Source organism: Mustela erminea, chromosome X, assembly GCF_009829155.1.
Source record: "Mustela erminea isolate mMusErm1 chromosome X, mMusErm1.Pri, whole genome shotgun sequence".
NCBI lineage: Eukaryota > Metazoa > Chordata > Mammalia > Carnivora > Mustelidae > Mustela > Mustela erminea.
The window spans coordinates 26403043-26425267 of NC_045635.1; positions in this window are offsets into that span (position 1 = coordinate 26403043).

Below are 22225 nucleotides of genomic sequence, written 5' to 3' on the forward strand. Positions count from 1 at the left end.
AGGGCCCTCCCTAATAAGTGTGAATAATCAGGGGAACTTGTGGAGATCAGTGAGTTACCATTCATATCTGACAGTCTATGGTTAAGGAGAAGTCAATTAAATTAAACTGGCCGGTAATTTGCTATTCTTAACAGATGTTCCCAAAAGTTATGAAAGAGTGTATTAGTAGCTATTCATGCCCATGTAAAATATTATCTAAACAGTCTTTTTTAAAGATTTTATTCACTTATTTGACAGAAATTGAGAGAGAGAGTATAAGCTGGGGGGAGAAGCAGAGTCAGAGGGAGAGGGAGAAGCAGACTCTCCCCTAAGCAGAGAGCCCAATGCGGGGCTTGACCCCAGGACCCCGTGATCCTGACCGGAACTGAAGGCAGACACCTAACCGACTAACCGACCCAGGCGTTCCTGTACAATCTTATACATAATATTTATCAAGTAGGAATGGATACTGAATTTAAATTGAGTGATCAGCAGACCATTAGGTCTGTAGTTTAGTTGGAACTAGAAGATTGCCTATAAAAATAATTTGTTACTACATGAAGAAGCCTTACCAGGAATGCAGTTTAAGAAACCTTAATAGGGTGCCTGGGTGGCTCAGCGGGTTAAAGCCTCTGCCTTCAGCTCAGGTCATGATCCCAGGCTCCTGGGATCGAGCCCTGCATTGGGCTCTGTGCTCAGCGGGGAGCCTGCTTCCTCCTTTCTCTCTTTCTCTCTCCCTACTGGCCTCTCTGCCTACTTGTGATCTCTGTCTGTCAAATAAATAAAAGAAAAAAGAAACCTTAATAAAATTACAGGCACCCAGGCACCCCAGGGGTTAAAACTTGAATAAGATCCTCCAAGGCAAACTCTTCTCTGTCTCCTTTAACCTGGCACCACACTAACTTGGTTAAGGTTTCGTTTTGTTTTGTTGCATCCCTAAAGTACTTGTCAAACCAGAAACTGGAAGGGTGAGGCCCACATTTACCAAAACCTAGAACATGATTTTAATTTTCATTGGTCTGTTAGAAACAAAAGGAGAATCGGCACTCAGGCACTCAGGGCAGTTTCAAGAAACAGCAGGAAATTGCCAGTGGTATAAAAAACCTCTTGCTCTGGATTAGTTTCCTTGACCTTTTAATCTCCTCATCCAATTAGACTAATTAGACCTCAGGACGAGTTAAGTCACCAGTTGAAGTAAAAGAAAACTGCATACTTCTACAGAGTTCAAAATACCTATAATAAAATGTATAGCACTGACCTCAAGGGTATAGACAATATTTTCTCAAGTTTTGTTAAATTTCTTATGACTCAGCAAAATGCAGTTTATAATTATAGGTAGTTCAGTTGAGAAATTTTAAATTTAAGCAAACACAACTCTCTTGGGACAACTAGCTTTCAGAGAAACAGCCCCGGCCACCCTCTGTCAGTGGGATGTTTAGGCCTTCCAAAGATCCATAAATAAAGATTATTAAAACTGGTAAAGATGAAAATAGAGAAAAATAGAATCTCAGTCACACTTGAAGTATAAACTGGGATATATTTGCAGAAGGGCAACTTGGTGATGTTTTGAAGCCTTCAAAGGTGCATTTCTTTTATCTAAGCCTTTCCACTTGAAGGAATTTTTTGTAAGAATATCAGCACATAATTGAACAAATATAATAAAACAACATTTATTTCAGTTTAAATTATGACAGTGAAACATTGGAAACAATATATGACAATACAAAATTGATTAAAAATCACAATACAAGGGTATCTGGGTGGCTCAGTTGGTAAGCGTCTGCCTTCGGCTCGGGTGGGATTGAGCCCTGCATCAGGCTCCCTCTTAGCAGGAAGCCTGCTTCTCCCCTCCCTCTCCCCCTGCTTGTGTTCCCTCTCTTGCTGTTTCTCTCCCTCTGTCAAATAAATAAAATCTTTTTAAAAATCCATGATACAAATGTATAATGATGTATTATAAACCATTAAGACATCCTAATTGTTGTATATTCACTAACATAAATGATTTCATGATGCTTTTGAGTGAAAGTAGCATGGAATAAAGTACTATCAAGTCCATGAGCTCAATCTTGTTTAAAATCTGAACTTACATATTTGCACATGTATACGGATACGAATAGAAGATGTCAGGCAGTTTGCCGTAGAAAATGTTAACTGACTATTGCTAGTGCTAGACATACCTTATTATGAAGTACTGCTAACATACAGAGTTCTGAGAAATAAATACTTGCGTATATGATACCTGATACGCTAACATTTTGCCATATTTGCTTTTTGAAGATTTATTTATTTATTTTAGAGAGCGTGTGTGCACATGTGGGTGGGGGGGCGGAGGCAGAGGGAGAATTTCCAGCAGGGATGCTCAGAGGAGGGGCTTGATCCCATAACCCTGAGATCACGATCTGAGCCAAAGTCAAGAGTCAGATGCTTACCTGACTGAGCCACCCAGGAGCCCCTGCTTCGGATACATTTTAAGGGATAAAACATTTCAGGAATAGATGAAGCCCTTTATATTGACCCCTCAATCCCATTCCTTTCCTCTCTCTCCCTCCTCAAGTTCACAACTGTCCCAAATTTGCCAAAATGGCATCTTTACCAGGATGGTAGATTTAACCTATATACAAAGTACGAATATGTGACTGCATATATGTATATAAATAAATAGTACAGTATATGTATTCTGTGAATATAATATATGGTATTGCTCATATCTTAAAAGGTCTGCATACATGTTATTATAAAGTGTGGGTCTTACAACTTTTTTTTCATTTATCATTTTTTTTTAAATTTTGTTTATTTACTTGAGAGAGAGAGAGCATGAAAGCAGAGAAAGTCAGAGGGAGAAGCAGACTCACCGCAGAGCTGGGAGCCCAATGTGGGACTTGATCCCAGGACTCCGGGACCGTGACCTGAGCTGAAGACAGTGACTTAAGCAACTGAGCAACTCAGGTGCCCCTATGGTGTGTTTTTAAGAGTTACATATACTGGGGCACCTGGCTGGCTGAGTCAATAGAGCACGCAGCTCTTGACCTTGGTGTTGTCAATTCAAGCCCTGTATTGGGCATAGAGCGTACTTAAAAAAAAGAAAAAAGAGTTAACACATACTGATATTTGTAGGTCTGGGTCATTTAAAAAGTTAGTACAGTGTTGTGCTTTCTCATGGACTACAAGTATTTATTTATTCAACTATTGATGCACATATAGTTTATTTCCTATTTTATGCTATTAGAAATAGTGCATTTTTATGCTAAAAATTCTTGAGCATCTCTTCATAACCATCTGTGTAATACCTCGACACTGTGTTCCTAGAAGTGGAATTGCCGAGTCTATTTCTGTCCCAATGTTCCAGTCTCACAGTTTATATAGCTTTATAATGAGGAAGAATATCTCATAAAGGAAATCTCCTCTCCTTAAAGGAAATGGCCCCCTTTAAAATGGCTTTGGCAAGTTTTGGCACTGTGTACTGCCATAAGCATTTTGCAATCCGCTTTCCAGGTTCCGCAAAAACAAAACAGATGAGAGAAACACAAGCTAAATTGATCAGCCCCCCAGCGGTAACAGCAATAAACATGCTGGGAGTTTTTTGGAATTGCATGAAACTAATCACTTTGTTTGGGAACAACTGACTGCTTTCCAATATCGAGGTTTCACATCTGTGGTAGATTATGCAGTTACTCCAAAGAGTCTTTTCCCCTTTCTGGGAGAGCATGATACGGCCACGTCCATTTGAGGTAAAGTTTGGCCGCTTTCAATAAGCTGATGTGAAAAGTAACTTGTGCCATTTTTATAAATGATTTTATTTTTAAATAATCTCTACATCCAACGTGGGACTGAAACTCACAGCCGTGAGATCAAGGGTTGCATCCTCCACCAACTGAGCCAGCCGGGCTCCCCAACCTGTGCGGCTTTTGAATTAAACTTGAAGCGCTGTCACAGGCTTCTCTTCCCTCCGCGCTGAGAGCTGTAGTGCCCCCGTCAGTGGCTGCCCCCTCAGCCAACAGGCCAGAGTATGGACAGTCTTGAGCAGAATGCGGCTGTCCTGCGAGACACATGTCACAAAAGCAAAAAATCCACTTTGCTGTTGGAAGGCACTGAGCTGTTTGTGTCATCTGTTAACTGCTTTATAACGAAGCCTAAAACGGACGAAAGGAGATAATGAATAGCAGGAGTGAGATGCAGTCATAAAAACCAAGAAGCATACGACTTTGTGGCATTATCTCTGAAGTTAAGTGGTGTTTGGAAAAGAAACAGTGAGGGGTGTCTCGGTGGCTCAGTTGGTTAAGCGTCTGCCTTTGGCTCAGGTCATGATCTCGGGGTCCTGGGATCGAGTCTGCCTCAGGCTCCCTGCTCAGCTAGAAGTCTGTTTTTCCCTCTCTCCCAGTCCCCTGCTTGTGTCCCCTCTTTCACTATGTCTCTCTCTGATGAATAAATAAAATCTTAAAAAAAAAAAAAGGAGCCAGAAAAAGCTTGGGCGCGTGCTCTCTCTGTCAAATAAATAAATAAAATCTTAAAACAGAGAAGAAACAGTCCTTAAAGGCTAGGAAGAAGGCAATCCTATATCACGAAGTGGTGAACGTTGACGGAACATCACTGACGATGCCTTGGAAAGGCAGGTATGGGGCAGAACAAGCCTGTGGGTTCAGGGAGACAGGACAGGAAACAGAGCAGTAACGCCCCTTCCCTCTTATGGGCTGCATTTGGAGAGACGCCACAGGAGATATGCTCAACCCAGATTTGGTCGCTTTGCAAGCAAGAATGAGAGGGAGTAGAGTCCTGAATTCAGGCCCTGAATTCAGGGACTTTGGAGGAATAGAAGAAGCTACAGATTCTTTTTTCTTTTTTTTTTTTAATTTATCTTCAGTATAACAGTATTCATTCTTTTCTCACCACACCCAGTGCTCCATGCAGTCCGTGCCCTCTATAATACCCACCACCTGGTACCCCGACCTCCCACCCCCTGCCCCTTCAAACCCCTCAGATTGTTTTTTAGAGTCCATAGTCTCTCATGATTCACCTCCCCTTCCAATTTCCCTTAACTCCCTTCTCCTCTCTAACTCCCCATGTCCTCCATGCTATTTGTTATGCTCCACAAATAAGTGAAACCACATGATACTTGACTCTCTCTGAAGCTACAGATTCTTAACTCTGAAGTCAGCCCAATCTTGCCGAAGCTGACTGATGCACCATCCGTAAACAGCGTAGCTCTTATTTTCTTTAGCTATTCTCGTACGTCCTTTAATAACCGTTAACCTTACTGGCAGGTACCAAACTTTGCGATGATAGGAAATGAGATCTCTCTTTTAAAATACTTTGTAGCCAGGTAGTCTCTCCTTTGCTGTCCTGCCCACTGCTCCCTTGAGGTGTTTTCAATAAACTTCTATCACTTTTGTAAAAAAGTAAATAAAAAAAATGGTTTTTGGTTAGTTTATGAGTAAAAAAAATAACCTTTGTTTCTTATATACAACAGGTCATCAACTTTACCAAAATATTAATGATTCCCATTATTAATGTTGTTTTTTCCCCTTTATTTCTTCCCTTCGGTTTCATTCTCTTGTTGCTGAAATTTTTCCTTTAATATTTATTTTAGGGCTAGTCCGAGAGTCTGTGTTAAAACTGTCTCTTGAATTACAGTTTTGTAGGCTGCTGTCAGACTGTCATTCTCCTAGATAATCTAGTTTTTGTTTTTGTTGTTGTTTGATTTTTCTCTTTTGTAGTTGTGGCAGAGACTAGCTTCATGATTAACTTAAGCACAGAGCGAAACTGTACTTCCCAGTCCCTTCGCTGCTAAACAGAGCCGTGTGACCAGTAGCTCTTGCCAGTGTAATGTGAATTGGGAATGATAATGTCCCTTCTGATAGGAGGCAGTTAAGAGCTGGTGTGTCTTATCCACATACTCTCTCTTTTCTTATCTTCTGGCTGGATATAGCAGTTTCCGTAGATCTCAGAGATCACAAGGACCTAGAAAATAGAGACTAGATCTCTGGAAGGTCATGTCATATGGAAGGCTTTTCTTCTTCCCCACCCCCCCCCCAAGCTTTATTGAGAAGTAGTGGACATATAACATTGTATAGTTTAAGGTGTACAATGTGGATTTGATACACTTAGTTTTTAAAAAAAATTCCATTTATTTATTTAAGAGAGAGCACTCCTGAGCAAAGTGGAGGGGCAGAGAGGTGGGGGGAAGCAGGCTCCATGCTGAGCAGGGAGCCCAATGCTGGGCTCGATCGCAGGATCCTGAGACCATGACCTGAGCTGAAGGCAGATGCTCAACGCACTAAGCCACCCAGGCTCCTCTCAGTGTTGTGTTCTATGTGAATTCTCAGTGCTGTCTTCCTAGGAACTGGTCCTTTTGTAAAATGGGTTCAGCGTGTTTTGTCCTATTTTCTTTTCAGTACCTATGTTTCCTCTCAGAGGGTGTTTTTCATCTCTAGAAGTTCTGTTGATTATTTTCTTATCTTTTCTTCATTTCTCTTCTCACTAGGCTCATGTTTTCCTTTAAGTACTTGAACATAGTTATAATAGCTGCTTTTTTTTTTTTTAAAGATTTATATATTTGACAGAGGGAGAGGGAACACAAGCAGGGGGAGTGGGACAGGGAGAAGCAGGGAGCCCAATGTGGGGCTCGAGCCCAGGACCCTGGGATCATGACCTGAGCCGAAGGCAGTTGCTTAATGACTGAGCCACCCAGATGTCCCTGTTTTATTTATTTTTAAAAAGTTTATGTGTTTTTAATCTTTATTTTTAAGGGTTATTTTATCTTTTTTATTTTTTTATTTGAGGGAGAGTGAGTGAGCATGAGTGGGGGGCAGAGGGAGAGGGAGAAGCAGGCTTCCCACTGAGCAGGGTGCCTGATGTGGGGCTTGATCCCAGGACCTTGAGATCATGACCTGAGCCGAAGGCAGATGACTGAGCCACCCAGATGCCCCAAGCAATATTTTACCTTTTAATTTTTTTTTTTTTTTTTTGGTTAAGTAGCCGCTGTGCCCAACATGGGGCTTGAACTCATGACCTGAAGATAAAGAGTTGCATGCTCTACTGCCTGAGCCAGCCAGGCACCACATAATAGCTGTTTTTAGAGTCCTTTCCACTGAATCCATTACTGCTGTCATTTTCGATTCTGTTTCTGGTGACTGATTTTTTCTTTTCTTCTCCTTGTTATAGATCACATTGTCCTGCTTCTTTGCATGTCTAATCATTTTCAGTTGGGTGCTGAACATTGTGATTTTTACCTTGTAGAGTGCTAGGTCTTGTCTGTCTTTAAAAAATGTTGGACATATATAACTGGAATTAAAATAAAAAAATTTTTTAAAAATTGGTGGTCATTGTACTGATGGTCACTTAAATTACTTCCAGATCATTTTGATCACTTTGAGGCTTATTTTTAGCTTTATGAGGGTGAAGTGAGAAAAGACTTTACTCTCGGGCTAGTTTAGTCTCTCTACCAAAGCATGATGTTCTGAACTCCACACTGAAGGCCTGGACGTTCAACAGGAACTTTCTCTAGCTGGTGAGAATTTAAACATCTTACAGTTCAGTGTGATCTCTGGGAATTATTCAGATTACAGCTTTAATTTCTCTTATGCCTTGCGTCAAGTATTTTCACCCAATGAATGTGTAGCTTAATATTCAGCAACAGCTTCAGTGGGCCCCCAAGTTTATCCTTGGAACAATTTCTCTGCAAATCCCCCTCTTCTGGTACTCTGCCCCACAAAGTATCACCACCTAAGTCTTGCTGAACACTGTCTCTTCAGTTCAGCAATACCTCCCTGGTATGCTTGGATTCTGAACCACAGTCTGGAAATTGCGCCTAGGCAGAACATTGGGGGGATTGTAAGACTCACTTATTTGTTTTCCTTCTGTTCTTATGGTCCTGAACTGCTGTTGTGCAATGTCCAAAAGCTATTGACTCCTATATTTTCCACCAGTTTGGAGTTGTTTGTGGTGGGAGGGTGGGTTGAGTCCCAGTTGTTCCATCATGGCTGGAAGTAAAAACCTGTGTCTTTGAGTCTTTAAAGCCACGTTTCCTTATGAAGAGCTTGGATAGAAAGACAAACACTTGGGGGCACCTGGGTAGCTCAGTCGGTTAGGCATCTGACTCTTGGTTTTGCCCCAGGTCATGATCTCAGGGTCGTGGGATGGAGCCCAGCAACCAGCTCTGAGCTCACTGGGGGCTCTGCTTGAGATGATCTCTCTCTCACCTTTGCCCCCTCCCTCTGCCCCTCCCCGCCCCACTCATGCATGTGTGCTCATACACTCTCTCCCACTCTCAAATAAATAAATAACTCTTTTTTTTAAAAAAGCACTAATCCCAGGGGGCCTGGGTGGCTCAGTGGGTTAAAGCCTCTGCCTTCAGCTCAGGTCATGATCTCAGGGTCCTGAGATGGAGGCCCACATCAGGCTCTCTGCTCAGCGGCAAGCCTGCTTCCTCCTCTCTCTCTGCCTGCCTCCCTGCCTACTTGTGATCTCTCTCTCTCTCTGTGTCAAATGAATAAATATAATCTTTAAAAAAAAAAAAGTACTAATCCCATTCATGAGGACTCCTCCCTATGACCTCCAAAGCTCCTCCTGCCTTGTAATATCATTGCCTCTGGGGGTTAGGATTTAACATAGGAGTTTTGGGAGAATGCATTCAGACCAAAGCAGTGGTTTAATCTGAGTGGAGCCTTTATTGACTCCCAGAGTGCCAGGATGTACTTGGGAATACTTGGAGCCGGGGTGTGACTGCTACTACTACTTTTTTTCTCTCTCTGTGTTTCTTATCTTTTCTTCTCTCATTGCTTTGACTGAATTTTCTGTCATTGCAGATCAGTTCTCTTCTTTTTCTCTTTCTCAACCTAAAGGCTAATGTTTATTAAGCTTCTATAATATTCTGATTGTTTTACATGAAAAGTTCATTTTATGCTCAAGCAACTGTATTAAGTTAGGTGCTCTTATTATTTATTATTATTTATTTATTCTAATATTTCATTTGTAGGATTGATCATGGATCATGGGTAAGTTACTTAAATTCTCTGGCTCTTATTTTTCTCATTTATGAAATAAAGTTAATGAGGCTATCTACCTTATGATATTGTTTTGATGATTAAACCAGATAATATAAGTGCAAGATCTAGCACAGTGCCTTGCCCACAGTAAATGCTCAATAAATATTACTGCTCTTCATTTTATAGAGGGTCATCATCAAAGTAAATCAGGTAGATGCAACTAGCCCTTTTCCCTTCCATGCATACTCTTTATGATAACATTTTTTTTCTTTAAGTTTGGATGTGATTTTATATCAGGGTAAAACTGTACAAAGTAGAAACCTGACCACCCTGGCGATACCCTGGTATGAGAGCAAGAGTGAGAAAGGTTATAAAAAGTTCCCCCAACTTACAGAATCCCTCTAATACTTTCTGTGCACTTTATTTCTGATTTCAAGTTGAACATCGCACATTCTCCTCTTTTTTTTTTAAGATTTTATTTATTTATTTGATACAGAGACAGAGATCACAGGCAGAGAGGCAGGCAGAGAGTGGGGGGAAGCAGGCTCCCCGCTGAGCAGAGAGCCCGATGGGGGGCTCAATCCCAGGACCCTGGGATCATGACCTGAGCTGAAGGCTGAGGCTTAACCCATTGAGTCACCCAGGCACCCCTCTCCTCTTTATTTTAACTGGAGACCATGGACTGTTTGGGCTGTGATGTTATGAATATGTTAATAGTGTGGTCAGTGTTTTTTGAAGAAGTCATTTATAATTAATTGTGTGTGACATAAGAAAAATGAAATCTTAACCTAAGTTTGATACCTAGAAGAAAAATCCAGCTGCTATTATAGCTAATGTAAATTTCTGCAAAAGGGAGTCATGCCCTGGAGAAAGAAGGTATTTTGTTAAAGAATATCATGTCCAAAAACTTTGTAAATTCAGATTTTAAGATGATCAATTGTGAACTGTTTAGTTTTTCCTTTTTTTTTTTTTAACTCTGTAAGTTTGAAGAAACTTACTAAGTTCTGGGGCACCTGGGTGCCTTCGGCTCTGGTCATGATCTTAGGGTCCTGGGATCGAGTCCTGCATCGGGTCGGGCGCTCTGCTCAGCGGGGAGCCCGCTTCCCCCACTCTCTGCCTGCCTCTCTGCCTACTTGTGATCTGTCTGTCAAAATGGGTGAAATCTTAAAAAAAATACTAAGTTCTAACTAAGAGGGTATTATTTATTATAGACATTAGCTGAAAAGTCACCTGATATTTTTAAAGAACTTTAGAATCTTCAAAGAGCATTTTTTCCATTTTATTCTTTTTGTGATTTCCTAAGTCAAAAAGAACATGAGGACTATGCACAACAAAGTAAGAATGCGAGATGATGTGAGAGTAATTCCTGCCCCAGACCAGGAGGGGATTCCATTGGGATGAGGAAGGAGTGGAATTTGGAAGGAAAATGAGGGAGTTAGAGATAAGCGAGAGTCTCTAAGAGAGCGGTGGGACCTGGTTGTCACTCTGGGAAGGGCCTGGGGTGGGAGGCAGTGATGCAAACCTCTGATGGGATCTGAGAGTGGAAGAAAGTGTGTCACGCATCTTGAGTGTATCCAGGGGATGGCAAACCTTTAAGAGAAACCTCTCCTCTCGTTTAGCAGGGCCCGAGAACAGAAGATACTGATGCTGAGAGAGGTCCCCCCACAGATGTACCCGATGTCAGCCTCCAAGGGGCTCGTGTACATCAGCCTGTAGTGAGGAAAGCAGCTGAGTGTGCCTCAGCCTCGGAGAGAGCGCTAATGGGCCTGAGGGGCTTGGGGTCAAGACGGAGAAGAATCAGGATTGTGTCTTGGTCATCACAGGCCATGATGAGATTATGGATTTAGCAATGACTGCCAGAACTCAATGACAAAGACCAGATGAGCGAGTTCCAATTAATTCTGGGTAAAAGACAGGACCTCTGTGTTTAGAAGCCCTGTTCCTGTAGCCCGATTTGTAGTAAGTCACCCAGAAAGAACCTAGCTTATTTCTGAGGACAAGGGGGATGGGGATACTCAATTACTCCAAAGTGTCTGAGTTTCAGCCTGGAAATGGCTGAATTACCTTGGATTGGCAAGATTAACCTTTATACTGCTGACTGCCTTGTGGGCTCAGCAACTAAATTAAATATGGTTAAGGAGAAAGAAAAAAGGTTACATTTTTTTAGGTTATTGGAAAGTTTAATTATTTTAGATAAAATATTTTAAAAACATATTAATTATTTAAAGGATTTCTATAATGATGACTCTTAAATACTGAGAAATTATCTCATGTAATTAAGGAGTTTTCTAACTCCCAGTAAAATATTGGCACATTCTATTTAGACGACGTTACATTTTTATGCATTCAAATTTTGAGACTGTGAATTTCCTGTCTATTACCTTTGTGCAGTTGGGTCACATATCTCCCTATCTCATGGAAGAAGGTCTTCTGTGCTTTAAGGGGTTGTAGACAGGATATATCTGTTACCTGTCTACATCTCCATCTTTCTATCTCTCTCTGTCTCTAGGTCTAGTTATCTCTCCCCCCATCCCTCCTTTCTCTCAAGAGTTCTTGGAGTCTCTAAATTAGTTCCATCCATGGTATTCTCAATAAATGAGCCAATATACTTTATTTTTTTCTTTTAGCGCATCTGCTCTGGTTCCTGTCATTTGCAACTGAAATTGTGGACTAAATAGAAGAATCTAGCAAATGGGCTCCCGGCAGGCTCTGTTAGTGGAACATGCAACTCTTGATCTTTGGGTTGAAGGTTGAGTCCCTTGTTGGGGCAGAGATTAGTCAAAAATAAAATCTTTAAAAAGTGACTACTTAAAAAGAAATCTAACAAAAACACAGAAGTCTTTTATGAATAAAACTATAACACCATGTTATGTTCTAAAAGAAGACCTGAATAAATGGAGAGATATAGCAAGCGGGCATCCAAGAAGACACTTTCCTATTTGGGAAGGAAACTCTTTTTTGTGTAACATTGGTGGAACCACTGTGAAAAATAAAGGACAGATATGCTCTTTTCCATCATCATCTAGGGAGGGGATTAAGGAGCATATGACCAGGTTCAGCCAACACATGCCACCCTCCTTGAATCTTGAAGGAGTGATACCAAGATTCAGAAGAGTTTACAAATTATGCATAGGCATGGTCGTCATAAGAATTCAGCGTCAGGGGTGTGTGGTGCTGCTGCCAGCAGCCACATCCCAGCTATGGTGAACATACCCTCAGGTGACCCTCCAACAAGTCACACCCTTGGATAACCCCTTCCTTTTGAGTGGTGGTGGACCCTGTATCTTGCTCGCAGCCCATAGAATAATGCCAATGGGAGGAGGTAGTCAGTCACTCTCTTGGTTTGCTGTTGCTGCTGTAAAAAAATTACTACGACTTTATTTTTACTTATTTATTTTGAAAGTTTTCATTATTATTTTTTCAGTAATCTCTACACCCAACACAGGGCTCAAACTTAGGATCCTGAAATCAAGTGTTGCATGCTCTTCTGACTAAGCCAGCCGGGAGCCCCTTAAATGACTACAACTTTAGGGGCTCAAAACAGCATAGATTTATTATCTTATATCTCTACAGCTTAGAAGTTCAACATGGGTGTCAGTGGGCTAAAATAAAGGTGCCATGGGGACTATATTCCTTTTTGAAGGCTCCAGGAAAGAATCCATTGGCTTCCCTTTTCCAGCTTCTAGAGGTCACTGCATTCCTTTGCTCCTGGTCTCCTGCCTCCATCCTTAAAGCCAGCAACATGGCACCTTTTTGACTCCTCTTCCATAATCATGTCTCCCTCTGACTCTACTTTTCTCCTTCCTCTTTAAGGACGCTTGTGATTACATTGGCCAGCCCAGAGAATCCAGAAAAATCTGTCTTCAGGTCAGCTGATTAGCAACCTCTATTCACCTGCAACTTTAATTGCCCTTTGCCATGTAATATAACATGTAATATAACATATTAACAGGCTCCAGGGATTAAGACATGGGCAGATTTGGGGGACATTAATCTGCCTACCCCATAGAACTGTCATTTTCCCCCAGAATTAACCTATAAATTTAATGCAGTGTTAATTAGAATCTTAATAAGGTGATTCTAAATTTAATGTAAAAGAGATAATGTACAAGAATAACAAAGAGGTTTTTGAAAATTAGAATTAATGAAGAGCGACTTACTCTGCCAGACATAAAACATATTACAAAGCTAAAATAATAAAAATACTTTGGCATTGGCATCATAGGTGATGGTGTTATAAAATCCAGCAGTTCATTGGGCTAAAAGTAGAGCCCTTCTCAGGTCATGATCTCAGGGTCCTGGGATAGAGCCCTACGTTGTGTGTGTGTGGCGGGGGTGGGGGGGTGGGGTCCCTTCTCAGCAGGGAGGCTGCGTGTCCCTTTCCCTCTGTTCCCCCACCCCCCACCGTGCACTCACTTGAGTGCTCTCTCTTCCTCTCAAGTAAATAAATAAAATCTTTTTAAAAAAAGTACTCGGGCGCCTCGCTGGCTGAGTGGGTTAAGCCTCTGCCTTTGGCTCAGGCCATGATCTCAGGGTCCTGGGATCAAGTCCCGCATTGCATTAGGTTCTCTGCTCAGCAGGGAGCCTGCTTCCCCATCTCTCCCTCTGCCTACTTGTGATCTCTGTCAAATAACTAAATAAAATCTTTTAAAAAAAAGTAGAGCCATTCTACATCAAATACAAAATAAATTCCAGATGAAAATAAATACCTAAGTGCTATTAAACCTTCAGAAGTACTAGAATACACAGACGCGCGTGCGCACGCACACACACACACACACACACACACACACACACACACTCTGAGTGGAGAAAATTATTTTGAAAAACCTGGAATCCAAAAAGGAAAATCTTGACATAGTTGAATACGTACGAATTTAACATTTTTGTACATTGAAATATACCATAAACCAAGATAAAAGATAAACGACAGGATGGGAGTGTATTTTAAATATATGCATCAAAAGTTCAGTATCAGGATGCCTGGGTGGCTCAGTTGGTTGGACAACCGCCTTCGGCTCATATCATGATCCTGGAGTTCCGCATCGGGCTCCCAGCTCCACGGGGAGTCTGCTTCGCTCTCTGACCCTCTCCTCGCTCACGCTCTCTCTCACTGTCTCTCCCTCTCAAACAGATAAATAAATCTTTTTAAAAAATTCAGTACCCATTTTGTATTTGTGCGTGTGTGTGTATGCAAAAGAAAAACAATTAAAATTGAATACAGGAAATAAATTAATAATTTCTTGAAGAAGAGAATTCAGTGCCTGATGAACATAAGAACTAATACTTGTTTGAAAGCAGAAATGCAAATTAAGCAATAATAATGTATCTCTAATCATATTAGAAAAAAGAGCCATGTATGTCTGGTATTCACTACCAGAGTGGTGGAAATGGATGCTTATACCATCTTTGAAATAGTATTTTTTTGGGATAATAAATTTGGGTTTTTTTTTTAAGTAAGAGCGTGGAGCTTGACATAGGGCTTGAACTCACCTCCCTGAGATCAAGACCTGAGCTGAGACCAAGAGATGGACACTTAGTTGACTGATCTGGCCAAGCACCCCTTTTTAATACACTTTTTTCGAGGGGGTAGTATTTTTGAAAATTAAAATTATGTTCACATCGGTAAATAGAAATGCTGTCATATAATTTATAACACTGTATGTGTAATTATATTTGCCAAGGCCTTTTTAAAAAAAGTATGCACATAATTATGTTGTTGCAGTAAAATATTAAAAACAGTCTAAGTGTCTATGGATAAGAGAAGGGTTGAATAAAACACGGTATGTGCACCCTCTGCACAGTTTTAAAGAACGTGGCAGATCTTTCTGTCCCATTGTGCAAAGATCTCTGAGACTTACGGTAAGTGAAAGAGAAAGTCGCCACAAATATATTTAGAATTATCGCATATATGTAAAACAGAAATATGTAATGTCTGCATATAACTAAGGAATAATTTATTATACTGCAATAGAATCTTTTATGTAATATGTGTTTGGAAGAGTACACATCAAGTTGATCCTTCGTAAAAAAATCTTGTAAGGCTTTGATTTTTGACTTTTTTTAAAAGATTTTCATTTTTAAATAGTTTCTGCACCTGAGGAGGGCCTCAAACTCATAACTCCCAAGATCAAGAGTCACATATTCCACTGACTAAGCAAGGCAGGCATCCCCTCTTGGACTTGTTATAATAAACAGGTGTCTATCTATATACATATATATATATTATATATACTTTTAAGTAAATTCTACCTCCAGTGTTGGGCTTGAACTCATGACCCTGAGATCAAGAGTGGCATGATCTGCTGAGTGAGCCAGCCAGACACCCCTCTTTGACTTTTTTAAAAGATTTTATTTATTTATTTGACAGAGAGAGACAGTGAGAGAGGGAATACAAGCAGGGGGAGTAGGAGAGGAAGAAGCAGGCTTCTCGCTGAGCGGTAAACCTGATGCGGGGCTCTAGTCCAGGACCCTGGGATATGACCTGAGCCGAAGGCAGACACTAATGTCTGAGCCACCTAGGCACCCCTAAAATTTTATAATAAACACGTTTATATATGACATGCATGATTTTAATATGCTTTTTTACCTGGTTAAAGAAAAACCCAGTGTAGAGAAAACCAATGGGGGAAAAACTGTACAGAAACTAACAGATATTTTGGGATAATAAGATCTTGAGTACATGGATAATCCTCTTACGCCAATTTTCTCTATAGGCACAACAATAAAGAGTGAAAAAAATGTTTAATGATGACTAATTTAAGTTTTTCTCTGCTGGGTGGCAACAGCTAAGTTAGTGAAAGCAAAGAGATACTTAGGCTTTGAAGTCAAAAGGCCAGTGTTCATACCCTCCTTAGTATATCTTACTCTCTTTGAATTTAGGCTGATTATCACTTCCAAGCCTTCATTTTCTCATCTGTAAAATGGGTTGATAATAACACTACTTAGCAGGATCACTTTGAGGGTTAAACGAGCTAATGTCTGCAAATCACGAGGAACATTGTGAGTGCTTGTCACCATTAACTCCTTCTTCCCATTTTCCAGGCTCCTTGGAGATGGAGTACCCCTCCAGGGGTTTTTGCTTGTCTTCATTTACTTTCCTTAGGCTAACTTGTCCTCCTGATGTGTGTGTAATTACAATGACAGCTTAATTTCATATAACATTTTAATGTTTACCAACCTTTTCACGTATTGTGCTATGCTACCCACCTTGAATCCTTGTATACAATTGTGTCAGTCTTTTTAGCTTACTTCCACTCGGGTGCTCCGGGTGAATATATCGCCAAGAATGTTTTTGCAATAAGAAAATTCTAGGGCTGCTTCAGCCCCCTCATTTTACAGAGCCTAGAGAGCTTAACTGTTCTGTTTAAGGGCCATTATACAAGTTAGCTTTTGCTGCATCACAAATACCCTAACACTTAGTGGCTTCAGATAACCATGTATTTGCTTCATCATTCTTTTTTTTTTTTTAAGATTTACTTATTTATTTTAGAGAGAGGGAGAGCAAGAGCCCGTGAGCAGATGGACAGGGGAAGAGAGAATCTCAGGCGGACTCTGTGCTTAGTGGTTTATCATTCTCATGGCAGTTTTTATGATTTTGAACGAGGCTCAGCTTTTCTTGACGGGGCTCACTCCTGTGTCTGGAACCCTGGCTGGGACGGCTGGAGCAGAGGCTAGAGCACCTCTCCACATGTCCTCTTAGCCTCCAGTAAACTAGTCCAGGTCTAGTCACACAGTGGTGCCGGCTTCCAAAAGCAGCAAGAGGGGAGGTTGCAATGCCCCTTGGGGCCTAGACTTACAATTCACATGATGTCACTTTGGTTGTATTCTTGTAGCCAAAGCAAATCTTGAGAACAGCTACAATTTTAAGGGCAGCGAAATAGATTCCACTTTTCTTTTCTTTTCTTTTTTTTTAATGGTATGTTAGTCACCATACAGCACATCATTAGTTTTTGATGTAGTGTTCCATGATTCATTGTTTGCATATAACATCCAGTGCTCCATGCAATCCTTAATACCCATCACTGGGAAAACCCATCACTCTACCCCCTCCCCTCTAAAACCCTCAGTTTGATTCCTGGAGTCCACCGTCTCTCACGGTTTGTCTCCTCCTCTGATACCCACCTTCATTTTTCCCTTTCCTTCTCCTAATGTCCTCCGTGCTATTCCTTATGTTCCACATATAAGTGAAACCATATGATAATTGACTTTCTCTGCTTGATTTATTTCACTTGGCATAATCTCCTCCAGTTCCAACCAGGTCCATGCAAATGGTGGGTATTCATCTTTTCTGATGGCTGAGTAATATTCCATTGTGTATCTGGACCACATCTGCCTTATCCATTTGTCTGTTGAAGCACATCTTGGCTCCTTCCACCGTTTGGCTATTGTGGACATTGCTGCTATGCACACTGGGATGGATGTGCCCCTTCTTTTCACTATATCTGTATCTTTGGGGTAAATACCCAGTAGTGTAATTGCAGGGTCATAGGGTAGCTCTATTTTTAATTTCTTGAGGAATCTCCACACTGTTCTCCAAAGTGGCTGCACCAACTTGCATTCCCACCAACAGTGTAAGAGGGTTCAGCTTTCTCCACAACCTCTCCAACATATGTTGTTTCCTGTCTTGTTAATTTTGGCCATTCTAACTGGTGTAAAATGGTATCTCAGTGTGGTTTTGATTTGAATTTTCCTAATGGCTAGTGATGTTGAACATTTTTTCATGTGTCTGTTAGCCATTTGTATGTCTTCTTTGGAGAAGTTAGACTCCACTTTTTGACGGTAGAAGCTGAAACAGGGAAAGGCGAGAGACTGGGGAGATTTTTTTTGTGATCTGTCCTGATACATAACTAATTAGTGGGTGTGCTTTGATGAGAAGTCAGATCTGATGACTGTTGATCCAGCAATTCCACTTCTGGGACTGTATCCAGAGAAAATGAAAACACCATGTTGAAGAGCTAGCTTCATCCCATGTTCTCAGCAGCGTTATTTATAATAGCCAGGTCATGAAAGCAACCTCAATGTCTCAAGGAATGACTGGATTAAAAAAATGTGAGATATGTATACATATGTATTTCAGCCATAATAAAGGAAATGCTGACATTTGCCACAGCATGGATGGAACTTGAGGGTGTTAAGTGAAATAAGTCAGACAGAGAAAGAAATGTACTGTAGGATCTCAGTTATACATGGATTTTTTTTTTTTTAAGCGGGCTCCATACCCAGTGTGGAGCCCAACATGAGGCTTGAATTCATGACTCCCAAGATCAAGACCTGAGCTGAGGTCAAGAGTCAGACACTCAACTGACTGAGCCACCCAGGCACCCCTATACATGGAATTTTTTTTGGAAAGCTCATAGACAAAGAGATCAGATTTGTTGCCAGAGGCGGGTTGTGGGGAATGCAGGGGTTGGATGGAGGGGATCAAAAGGTACAAACTTCCAGTTATAAGACTCATAAGTACTAGGGATTTAAGCAAACAAACAAGCCCCCGATGGTTGTTGAATCCAGACCCACTGCAGTCTATTTCAGTAACAACAACAACAAAATACTGAAATCTGGATGCATTCTTAATTTGCTTTTATTCTCTTAATGTCCCTAGAAATGCATGGCTTTCAGTCAAAAGACTACACTGGAGATTTTTTTTTCTTCATAAGACCTACTAATCATGGGGTTAGCTATCTCAGAGAAGTACAGTGACTTCTCAGTGACATTCTTAAAGAGTGACAGTAAAGCTTACCTTCTATAGGCTGAATCTAGGACAAAACTGTTGAAAAAGATGAGAGAGTAATGACAGTATACATAAGGACTTTAATGTCCCTGAATCAGTCACGAATGGAAAGTTAAAAAAAAAAAACCCGAAATACTTTAAAAAGTCTGCCTCAGGCAACCATTCTCAAAATGTTTGACATTTCATTTATTGGAAAAATGTAGCTTTTTGTAATTAAAAAAGTTTTAACAACTGAAAGTGACTTTAAGACCTGTTAAAATCAGGTCAACGAAGCTGTGGCTGATCTCAAAGTTTTTATCTTCAGGTGGAGGGGTTGGAGGCTGTGGATTTTGAGCTATAAGTGTGTGTAATGGGTACTGCGGAGGGAAAGCACATCCCAATGAAACATGTTTAGATCAGGAGGATGCCTAGGTTTGCTGAAGCCTAGGGGATCTAAAATCAGTTCTATTCATGTCCTACTTTTGTGTGGTACCTATAAATGAAATAAGCCCTGTGAAGGTCGCATTCTCTTGAAAGTCATCCTTATTTGATTTGTCAACTTTGTCAACAATATCTTGACGGCCGAGGGCACCTGGTGTCCACTGGATCGAGACAGCTCAGTACAGCAGCACGAAGGCAAGAAGAGGATTCATCATGCCGGCGGGGTCCTCACCTCACCTCCTTGGTGGACTGGGTTCAGCGTCCACACTAGCGGATGCTGGGATGGTCCAGTCATGGCTCACGGTTGGGTCTAGGTCCGTAGTCTGTGGAACACTGATTGCTAAGGATAAATGGTCTACCTCCCAAACTGCCTCTGAGTGATGAGCAGATGGCAGCTTTATTGTATTTGCCTGGATCCGCGGTCTGCAGCCTCCTTCGCTCCGAGCTCTGACTGTCCTCTCAGAGCTTCCTGTGCTCTGCCAGCTCTGCGGCCAGGAGACGAGTGCACCAGCTCTTTTCGGGTGCAGAGCTAGTCACTTCCCAGCTAGGGCTCGGAACAAGTAAGAAGCCTCTGGAATGCTCAGTTTCAGGTAGACTCTTTTATTTGGAAGGAAAGTAACTGACTCCTGTACACTTAAATGATAAAGGACTTTTATTGGAAAGATACGGGGTGGCTCAGCAAAGCAGAAAAAAGCTGAACTAGCAGGGCTTAGAAAAGATGGGAACCAGGGACACTCCAGGAAGCAGGGGGCGGGAGGGAATTCAGGAGAATCTCTGCACATTCCAGAGCGGGGAGGAGATTGTATCGGTCTGGCTTGTATCAAATTGACCAGAACAAGGGCAGGGCACCTTGACTGACAGTCCAGAGAGATGGTAGGCAGTGTGGGAGGGGGTGATTGCCTACCGAAATTTGAGATACTCCCTCCCCAGTGAGGGGGCAAGGAGCTGCTTGGCTGGCTTCCTCAGTTGGGAGAGCAGAGAGCTTTCAACTCTTAATCTCAGGTTCATGAGTTCGAGCCCCACGCTGGGTGTAGAGATTACAAAATAAATAAACTACCGAACAGACAAATAAGGAAGGTGGCATGGAATGCTGGCTGGGCCAAAGAGCAGACATCTCTACACTTTGCAAATAGGTGCCATAGTGTTTCTGGTCAAGCGTCCTCTTCGGGTGTAGAAGTGTGGGCGGAGGAGGTGGGAGGGGGATTTTTTTTTTTTAAACATTCCTTTTCTGAACTTCATGGACCTGCTCTGGGTTGTGTTTATTTGGATTTTGGAGACAGTATGCCTGGGTTTGAAGCCCAGGCCTGCCATTTCTTAGCTGTGTGAGCTCGAAATGGTTACATACTTGACCTTTCTGGATGCTGGTTTTCTTATTAGAAAAATGGAAATCCTCAAAGTATTTTCATCACAGTGTTGATATCATGATTAAGTGAATTAATACATCGTAATACATTTGGTCTAACATCTAAGAGCTGGATAGTCTCAGCTATCATTAGAGAGAGGTAATGCATTTTTGTATTGTCCGACATCTTTAACTATGGTTTAAAATATTAATTATGCTTACTGAAATTATGAAATGGACTCCTGGCTTCACAGGTAATACTATTGCTGTTGGGGTTTCATTGACTAGTTTTATTTGCTGCTGTAATAAATAACCACAAAGTTAGTGGCTTAAATAAACGTATTTCTTGCTGTTCTGAAGGTCAGTGTTTCATTCCTTCTGGAGAAGAGGATCTATTCCTTGCCTTTTCAGTTTCTAGAGACTACTTGCATTCCTTGGCTCCAGGCCCCGTCCATCTTCAAGGCCAGTAATCACATCTCTCAGACCTCTGTTTTCGGGGATCACATATCCTTCCCTTTCCCTTATAAGGACCCTTGCCATTACGTTGAACCTGCCTGGATAATACAGGATACTCTCTTCATCTCAAGATATTTTTTTTCTTTAAAGATCTTGTTTTACTTTTAAAAAGATTTTTATTTATGTATTTGACAGAGAGAGAGATCAAAAGTAGACAGTGTGGCAGGCAGAGGGGGAGGGGGAGCAGGCTCCCTGCTAAGCAGAGACCCTGCAGTGGGGCTCCATCCCAGGACCCTGAGACCACGACTCAAGCTGAAGGCAGAGTCTTAAACCACTGAGACACCCAGGCGCCCCTTAAAGATTATATTTTTTAAGTAAGCTCCGCACCCAGCTTGGGGCTCGAACTTAAACCCTGAGATCAAGACTCACATGCTGTACCTGCTGAGCCAGCGAGGCGCCCCTCCCTCCCAGGATCTTTGATATAATCACGTCTGCAAAGCTCTTTTGCTTTACAGGTTCTGGAGATCAGGACTTGGACTGGTGGGGGAGCATTATGCTGCCTACTGCTACACTTAATGAATAGTTGCTGCATTATAAATTGCTAATGAGTTCTTATCTGGTGCAGTGATTCTTGATGGGGGATGACCTTGTCCCCTCCCTCACCCAGGGGATATTCTGATTGCCGGTGACTGAGGGTGGGTGGACATTTGGTGGGCAGAAGCCAGGGATGCTGCTAAACATCCTACAACACGTGGAACAGCCTCCACACCCAACAAGAAAGGATGACCCCACCCGAAATATCAGTAGTGTTGAGGCTGAGAAATCCTGCTTTAGCCAGTATCCCAATTTTTTTATGACTGTGTTTTTCCCCTTGATTATTTGATTCATTATGAGACAGTACCTTACAGATTATAGGAAAGGTGATTTTAGCTCATTGAATTTGGGTTTTACCAAACCATGTTTCCTATCATTAAGCAAGTGTAATTTTGTCTGTTAAGACAAAGAACCTATCCTTTATGAAGATTCTTTTAGAAATGTAATGATATAAGACTGGAAAATGCTCTGGAAATAAGAGGCAAATTCATTTTAGACTCTGTTTTTTTTTTTTTTGTAACTTTCATAACATTGATTTAAATAAAACATTTATTTTCCTTTTTGTGGGAGGGGAGGGAGTATGACTATAACTAACTGCAGAATTTTCTCCGTGGAGGATTTGTGAACCTTCTAATGAACTTGCCGATGTTCTGTATCAATCCATCCTGTAAGTCCCCGATTTTGTAAAGGCAGTCTGTATTTTGGAGTTTCCTTGTGAGGCTG